The following is an 8,835-nucleotide window of genomic DNA, read 5'->3' as shown; positions in this document are numbered from 1 at the left end:
GACTGGTCATATGTGCCTTTCCCTGCACCACTCCTCCCTTCCCCAGCATCTCCCTGTTGGCATGGGCACACACAGGCAGCACGGTGCTGAGGTGAGGCTCCCCATGCAGGGAGGTGGTGTGGAGTGGCCCATCTTAATTAGTTGTCCCTGCCTTGTCTCTGAGATCCTGTCTCTCCCATGCCACAAGACTTGGCCTGTGTTCTTGGCACTGAGTGAGACTCCCTGGCTCCCTCAGCACTGCTGTGCTCAGCAGCTCTGATCTTTGCCTTCCCTGAACAGCTTTCCAGTCTATTCCTCAACATATTACTTCTGGCAGCTGCTCCAGGATCTCTGTCCCATGCCTCCAAAGGGAATATTGTCCCTGAAGTGGCAGCAGTGGCTGCAAAATGAATGAACAGCTTCAGGTGGTTTCTGAGCTGCAGCCAGGCTGCAAGTCTTGCAGTCCCCACTCCTGTGTCACATGGAGCCGGGCTGAGCTCTGGATTTTGGTCATGTCCGCACTGTCAGCCTCACTCAGGGCCAAGGGCTTGCTTTTCTCTGTATTTCTGGTGAGCATTAATTCTGCACCCCTTTGTTGTGCATGTCTGAGCTCTTCCTTCATCAGCAGTCATGGTCTGGTCTCTCCCAATGGAGGCAAGTCCTCAGAAACCTCAGGATGGATCTTAGATGAGCAGCAGATTTTACCAGCCATCCTCCTGCAATCTCCGCTCAAAATACCTTTGTAATTTTTCGTAAGTGGAGCATGTGTGACTCTGGGTTTTTGTGCTGCATTTTCTATTGCTGTCAGCTGCCTGACCCACCTGAAAGCTCGTAAATACATCAAGTGCTGCAGACGCAGGCACGGTTAAAGTGAAGTGTCTCTCTGACCTTTTTTTTGCAGTCCCTGTTGCTTGCAGCATGAATGAAGAACTGTCTGAGCCTCCTCCACTTAGTCCCTGCATCTCCAGGGCTCTTGGGGAGTCTGCCTGCCTGCAGCTGTGTCTCAGTTCTTGGGGTCAGAGTTGCTCTGTCTGTTGTCTTAGCTCTTGCCACACAAGAAAGCTCCTGCAGCCCTCTCTAGTGCCCTGTATAAGATGGGTGGTGACACCCAGCACTGGAGGGAGGGTGCGTGGACGGGGGCTGGCTGGAAGGGAGAGGGGGCCTACAGTCCTCACTGGAGGTGAGAAGCTGTTGGGACTGGAAATGGGAAAGGCTGCCGTGCAGCAGCAGGGAAGTTTGCAAAGTGGGAATGCTGGCTTCCATGGTACTCTGCGGAGCTTAGGAGAGGAGGAAAATGTTTATCTGGGAGCCTCTTGATGGGACTTAGCTAGAAAGGGCACTTCAGATGGAGGCAGCGTAGTCCTGCTCAATGTCTGGCATGGAGGAAGGTGCTGACCTGTCTTGCTAGCAGGTGTCTCTGCTCTGGCAGCCTGATGTTAGTGCTGGAGATCTGCCCGGCATGCTGAGTAGCGGCAGTGTGGAGAGAGCCAAGCCATGGGGCCACAGCAGTGCCACGAGGGGACAGGCAGGATGAGCTGTTCAGCATTAGCTCTACCAGGGGAGAGGATGCTCCCGTGTGACAATAGAGAAAAGCACGGTCAGACCCATCCGCAGTCACAGCTGGGACAGCCAGAGCATGGTGTCCTGGCTCTGGTGAGAGGTGAGAATGGAGAGCTGGGTCTGGAAGGCCTCATCCTTCTCACCTGCCTTGGGGAAGGGTGAGCATGCAGAGCACGGGGCACATGGAGCCATCCAAGGAACAGCCTCTTCCCTCAGCAGGAGACAAAGAGGTGTTTGGAGAGGTGGAGGCAGAGGCAGGGAGGTGAAACCTCATGGTGGGCAGTGGAGAGCTGAGCTGCCACGATGTGGGAGGACACCAGACATGGGCTTTTCCTTGCTGTATTATGGTGGCTTCGTACGTCCCTCCGTGGGTGAGACCATCCTTGGCATTAGAGCACTTTGCAGCAACGAGGTCTTCTGTGCCTCCCGCGTGGGAGTGTGGGTGAAGTGAGCCCTTGCCCTAACAAGCTGCAGTAAGTGCGTGCAGCAGAAACATGAGAAACGCTACAACGGCTGGCTGGGTCCAGGTAACCCATACAGCTGTGCCCAACACTTAAGCTCCGCCAGCAAGACCTCTCCATGCAGTGAGACCCTGCTTCTGCACTCCCAGCTGAGGTGCCCATGGTTGTCCCTTGATATCAGAGCCCTTGAAAGGCACCTAGGTGGTGGTGGCCCAAAGACAGACCCAGATGCCTGTTCCACTTCTTACTGTGCGAGGAGCTGGTTTTCGAGCTAATATGTGTATGTGATGGGAGCCGGGGCTTCGAATCCTCTGGAAGGAAAGCTGGTCCCTTCCCCTGCAGGAACCCTTGACCCACAAGGTCCCAGCTCTCCACAGAAGCCAGCGGGCAGCAGCATGCTGGAGGACACCAGTCCTGTCTCAAGAGTGATCCGGGCCTATGTCTGTGTGGGGCAGGTGAGCAGAGATGCCTGGGGAGGGTAGGAGGTTGTTCCTGGAGGCATCGGGCTCGGAGAGATGTGAGAAACCACCAGCAGCATGTGGCAGGGGCATGGCAGTGTGTGCCATGCCGAGAGCCATCCACAGGCTTCCCAAGGGCAGCCAGAGAAGGTGCCGAGGCTTGAGCACTGAGGTGCTGGCACCAGGTGTGATTTCAGCTGGTCTGCACCCACTGCTGCGGCTCCTCGTGGTCGGGAGGGTGGCTTGGGTGTGCAAGCATGGGCTTGGGGGCTGAATGAGCCCTGCTCTTCAGGGGGAGCTGGCAGCAGGAGAGACATCTCCTTGACATGCCTGCCCAGCCTCCCCAGGAGGAGGCAGAGGAGAAGACAACAGAACAGGGAGAAGATGGGCACCCAGCCTGGGCTGTGGGGAGCGCTCATGGGGATGATGGCAGAGGGGGGCGACATCTCTTTTGGAAGTGCACAGTGCTCTTATCACTTGAGTAAATTGAGCCCTGTTCCCGGTGACGGGAACTCTTCCCGCTGGTGGGATGTGCAATAGAGCTCCTCTGCCTACCCGCAAAGTAGCGCGGGGAGACGCTGATGGGATGGGGAGCCCAGATAACCCCCGGCTGGGTCCCCCCCAGGAGCCACCAGCCCATGGAGTCCCACCTGCACGAACCCGGAGGAGCCCAGAGGCACAAGGGCAGGTGGGAACCCAAATCAGGGACTCGGAGGAAGGGACACCCTGCGGCAGAGCCTCAGCCCCAGGGCCTGCGGGGGATATTTCTGCGTGGGGGCGTGGGACACATTTTGGGATGCGGGGGTGGGGCTGCACAGAACTTACAGATGTTCAAGAAAGGAAGTGAAGGTAGAGAAAGGGAGGGATCTGGGTGATTCAAGAACAAGCACAGGAAAGTACGGGAATGCGTGCGGCCCCCGGGAGCCACAGGGCGAGGACAGCCCTGGTGGGGGCTGCGCTCGGCCATGGTGGTCGCTCTCCCAGAGGAGCAGAAAAGGTGCCCACCCCACCCCACCCCGCACCCGCTGCGGCCCTTCCCCAGCGCCTCGCTGAGGCGAGGCCTAGTGGCCTGCTGCGGGCGGCAGCGCTCCTCCGAAAGCCGGGCCGACCGTCGGGCAGCGCCGCTGGCAGAGGAGGAACAAGCGGCGTCTCGTTCCCTGAACCGCTGCTAGTCCCGGTCCGCGGCGTCGGGGAGGACGAGTGGCCTGCTCAGGGGGGGTGAAGGATGCAGCTTGAGAGCAGCAGCAGCAGCTTCCAGCCCGGGCGTCCTCCCCGCCACAGCTCTGGGCTGCTCCCGTGGTGCGGGGGGATCTTCGCACCCCCAGCACCAAGCCCCGGCGTGTTGGGATGGAGCACACGGAGGGGTCGGGGCCCTCGGAAGCCACGTCCCCGTCCTGGGGCCGAGCGCAGCAGGGAATGAAAGGCCAGGAGGAGGGCTGCAGGGAAGAACTGCTAAAACTCGCCATCACCAAATTTATCTGTGGTGGAGGTGGTGCAGCACTGTGAGGGGAGCCCCGCTGCACCCCCAAAGCCCCGGCACTCGTCCTGCAGCTGCGTCCCTGCCAGGTGCATTGGGAGCCCCGGCTAAGGCCGTGTCTGAGGGGCTCCCGAGAAATCTCTGAGCATCTCCTCTGACACGGGCACACCGCACCTCCCAGTCGGCTGGTGCTCCTTCATTTTGTATCCCACAGCAGTTTGCTTGGCAAACGGCATCTTGCCATCTTCATTCTCTAAAATCAGTCACGGTCCCATGGATGTTTAATCCAGGCATCTTAATTTTTCTACGGAAACGTTTAAACCTGAGCAGGGTTGGCTAGGGCCATTTTTCATTGAGATGTAGGTCCGGTTCCAGGGATTATCTGCTCAGAGGGTGAACCTGGAGGACTGTGGGGAAGAGGCCTTTGTCAGGACATTGAGTTTTGATGGCTGGAAGTTTCGCAGGGAAGAGGAGCCGGGGTTTTGCTGTGACATACCTGCTTGACTCCCACCTGGCTGGTTTAATACACTGAAGGCTGTTCCATGCAGAGCTGCCCCCTGCACTGGTGGCTCTGGAGCTCCTCCCTGGCACAGGAGCTCTGGGAGGAGACCTGGGCCTCTGCACCAGGCGCACCCCAGGGATGCTGGATATGCCCAGGGCCGCTGGAGCTGCGGCCAGCAGCCCTAAGGCTGGACCAGCTGGCCCCAGGGCAGCCCCAGAACATGCAGGGAACAGCGGGCACAGGATGTGGGAGGTCGCGTTCCTGCTCTGTCCCTGGGAAAGGTGGGCACAGGGGTGTCCCCCTGACGCCATCAGTTCCCCCTAAAACAGCGAACTGGCACTGCCTGTTTGTTTGAGCCCTGTTGGCACCTTGCTGCTCCCTGTGAGCCCAGGGTTGGGGTCCCCCAGGCTGGACACCCCCCCCCTCCACTGCCCCTGCCTGTCCCCAGGCTGGGGAGCCCCTCCTGCTGGTGCCCCCAAACTGTGGTGTGTCTGCTGGATACCCGGCCCCCGGTGCTGCTGCTGCCCCGGTGACCCCCAGGTGTGACCCTGCAGTCGGGCCCGCCCTGCTGTGCGCCCCCCCAGTAGAGCACCCTGATGAGATGTCCTGCAGGTGTGACCCCCCCCCTCAGGTATGATCTCCCCCGGTGTTATCCCCAGGTGTGTCCTCTTCGTGTGTCCCCCCCACCCCCCAGATGTGATGCCCCCTAGGTGTGACCCCCCCCCCCCGGTGACTACCCCCCCTTTGATTCCCCGTAGCTGTGTCCTCCCCAGCTGTCCCCCCCTCTCCGTTGTTTCCCCCCGCCCCAGTGTGACCCCCCCCCCAAGGTGTGTCCGCCCTGTGCCCCTCCCGGCCGTGCCCTCCCCCGTCGCGCCCCTCGGCCGCCGGCGCTGGCCCCGCTCCCGCTCCGCTCCGCCCGGCTACGCGCATGTACCGGACGGAGGCCGGACCCGGCGGCCGTGGCAGCAGCGGCCGGGCGGGACGAAGGACCGGAGCGGGGAGCTGCGCGCTGTGAGTGAGGGGTGCCGGCCGCTGGGGGGGGGGGGCCGGCGTCGCTTCGCTGCCTCCCCCCGCCCCGGGCCGGGGGCCGCCGTGCCCCGAGCGGCGGCGCAGGGGGGCCGGGGCTGAATCCCCCCCGGTCCTCGCGGGGGGTGTAGGGGCGGGAGCGGGGTTCCCCGGGGTTCGCCCGGTGCCGTGGCCCGGGGGTCCCGCCGAGGCCGCGGGGGGGAGGCATCGGGCGGGCGCCGTCGGCCGCAGCCAGCCCGGCGGGGGGAGCGCCCGGGCCCGGCCGCACCCGCCCTCCGCCCCGCCGGTGGGGGGCTCGGTGACCGCCCCCCCCCCCCCCCACTCCCTCCCTCCCCCTCAGGTCACGGTGGGTTTGGCGGCTTCGATGCGTGTCACGGCGGAGCCCCTCACAGCCCCTTTGGTGCCCGTCCCTGCCTGCCAGACGCTGCGGCGGCGGCGGCACCGCCCGGGCGGGCTCCGGCCCCCCCCGGCCGCTCACCCCGGGGCGGGGGGTGCTGCCGCCCCCGGCGTGGGGCCGAGCTCTGCAGCACACGGGTGCAGTGGGGATGGCCGGGGGGATACGAGAGCCTGAAATCCCGGGGCGCTGCTCCAGCACCCAGCCTCCCGCCTCCTGCCGTCGCACCAGTGCTTGCTTTGCTGCTTTTTCTTGGCGTTTTGGTTTTGTTTTTTTTACTTCACGGTAGGGTCTGTCGAGCTGCGAGCGGGGGTCTGGCCATGCCATCTGTGCTCCATCCCGGGGGGGTGAGCCAGCCGTGGAGTGAGGGGTAGCAGGGATGACTGTGGGTGCCCAGGCTGGCCGGTCCCCCCAGAGACCCCACCGGAATGGCTTCAGCCGGGAGTTTGGCTCGGGCTGGAAAACACGGGGAAGGATGGACCTGGGGTGATGCCAACAAGGGGCCGAGAGGGTGGCTGTCGACGCCGGAGGAGGAAGGGGCTATATAAAGAACAATTGCACCCCTCTGCTCAGCCCGAGCGCCTGGAAAGCACCCAGACGGGGGGCTCTTTCTCCACCAACAGCGCAGGCTGTGAAATGGGGTTGGAAGATAGGCTTTTTAATAATAATAGTAAAAACCAGCCCTGTGAATGTCCTCTTGGCAGCCAGTGCTGGCTGAGAAGCGATGCAGTAGAGGATTATAAAATCTCTCAATTCCTTTAAATATGTCTTAAGAAAAAATGCGGTTTCGCCTCACTCCTGCAGATGATCCTTATTCATCAGCCTAATGCCGAAGGGCGCAGCATCCTCCCCGGGGCTCCCTGCTGCATCCAGGGCTCCTGGGGATGGAGGTCCACTTTGGAGCATCCGAATGCCCTGAAGCTGAGCGGGTGTCCGTGCCGGGGCAGAGCCTGGCAGGGCTGGGAGAAGCGGCGCAGCACGCGTGGAAAACGTGGATTTACGGCCTTGGTGGTGGCAGTCACCTGGGAGGAGCAAGGTGCTGCAGCGGACGGAGCATAGGGAGCGTTTGGCCTTTTTTTTTTTCTGTGCTGCCGGTGGCCAGCCTCATTAATAGCCTGGGCCAGTTTCTTGCTGATTTAATACAGTGTTTAAATTCTGCCAGGGATGATAAGAAAGAATTAAAAAACCAAAAGAGATGGCATTACTGAAGCTGAGGAGGGCATGCAGGGCTTTCACTGCTGTGCAGAACAAGAGCTTCATGTCTTAATGGGATTTTTAAAATGGTATTTGAAATTCAAAATGCTAATCCTGCAATCTTGACCCTCCGATTGTGTTCAGACTCCCTCGAGTTTATCTAGTGCCCCCAGGCCTGCTCTGAACCCTGGCCAGGAAATTTAGCTTATGGCTGAAAAGAGTCCTCTTGTGCGGAGGAAGAGCAGCCGAGGACTGGCTATGAAGGATGTCAGGAATGAGACCAGCAGAGCTTTGCTCTCAGCTGCTCCTGGGTAGGTGCCACAGCTCTGGCCCTGGATTGTGTTTCCTGCCTACCTGGGGTGGGGCTGGAGCTGGTCCCCTTCCCGGAAACCCCCAAAAGCAGCCGCTCCTGCTGTGGTTGTCCCTCTGCAGTGTTGGTGACAGGGAAGGGATGGAACAAAAATAATCCAAACAATTTATTTTGCTTTTGGGACAGTCTCCAAGCCGCTTCTCCCTGTGTTCCAGACACCTAAAATGTCTTTATTTAGGCTCTGCTTGTGTCGTGTCCTCCAAAGCTTGAGGAGAGCTGGTGCTGAGGGTGCTACATTATAAAGAGCCATCAGCTGCTGCGGATGGGGGAAGAGCCTGAAGCTCTGCTCAACGTGCAAAGGCTCTGCTGTTCTGGCTCAGCGGGGCTCCACGGCCAGGGTGCTGCAGGGCCAGGATGAGATGGTGCATGCGTGCAGGACGGCGAGGGTTCCACGCTACTTCATCCTGCCTGGGAGGTGGTGGCTCAGTTTGGGTGAGATGTCGGGATTTCCAGCGTGTGAGACAGGTCCAAATGGTAAAATAATTACAAATTATGTTTTGAGATAAAGTGGGAGAAGATGAGGGAGTTGTGCAGGTGTCGTAGGATGACAGAGTGGTTTGGTTTGGAAGGGACCTTCAGAGATGATCCAGTCCAACCCCCTGCCATGGGCAGGGACATCTCCCACTGGATCAGGATGCTCAAAGCCCTGTCCATCCTGACCTCAAACACTTCCAGGGACAGGGCAGCCACAGCTTCTCTGGGTGACCTCTGCCAGTGTCTCACCACCCTCATCGTACTACATTTCTTCCCTATGTCCAACCTATGTCCTCTTACAGCTCCAAGGGCTTTCTCCCACTCCTAACGCACAGCCACACATCCTCAGCAAAGAAATCGGTGGGAAAGCAGCCTGAGCTTTGACCCCATAACTGTGGGCTGCTGCTCCTTTGCCCAGGAGGGGTCCCAGGGCAGCTCCCCGGGGAGGTCCTCACCAACTACCACATTCCCGCACAGCTCACGGGCATTTCCACGATGGGCATTACGGGCGTTTAACAGAGCACCTTCCAACAGTTCGCGTCCTGCCTGCCCCTGCCCAGCTTTGACACGTTTGCCTCGCCTGCGCAGGCAGCATCATGCCTGACTGGGTGACGGCTGGGGGTGGTGGTGCCTGCTGAGCAGCTCTCGCCTCCCTGGCCTTACGTGACAAGGGAGTGCCTGGCTTTCGGGATGCTGGGAGGAGCGAAGAGAAAAACAGGCGAAGCATTTATGTTTTGAAGCCAGGGCCGATGGCATTAATCCCTATAAATTCTGTTAAAACACTATAAAGTAATTGGGATTGCTTTCACATCAGAATTACACGTTTACACAGTATTTAAGTATTAAACACAAGGAATATGGTGGAATAAATATATTACTATGCCCGGCGCCCAGATGATGCTATCTAGCGCATTACCTACGGCCAACACCAGAGAGATAC

This window comes from Accipiter gentilis, chromosome 12, assembly GCF_929443795.1.
Source record: "Accipiter gentilis chromosome 12, bAccGen1.1, whole genome shotgun sequence".
Classification (NCBI taxonomy): Eukaryota; Metazoa; Chordata; class Aves; order Accipitriformes; family Accipitridae; genus Astur; species Astur gentilis.
Note: the sequence above shows the minus strand (reverse complement) of the source record.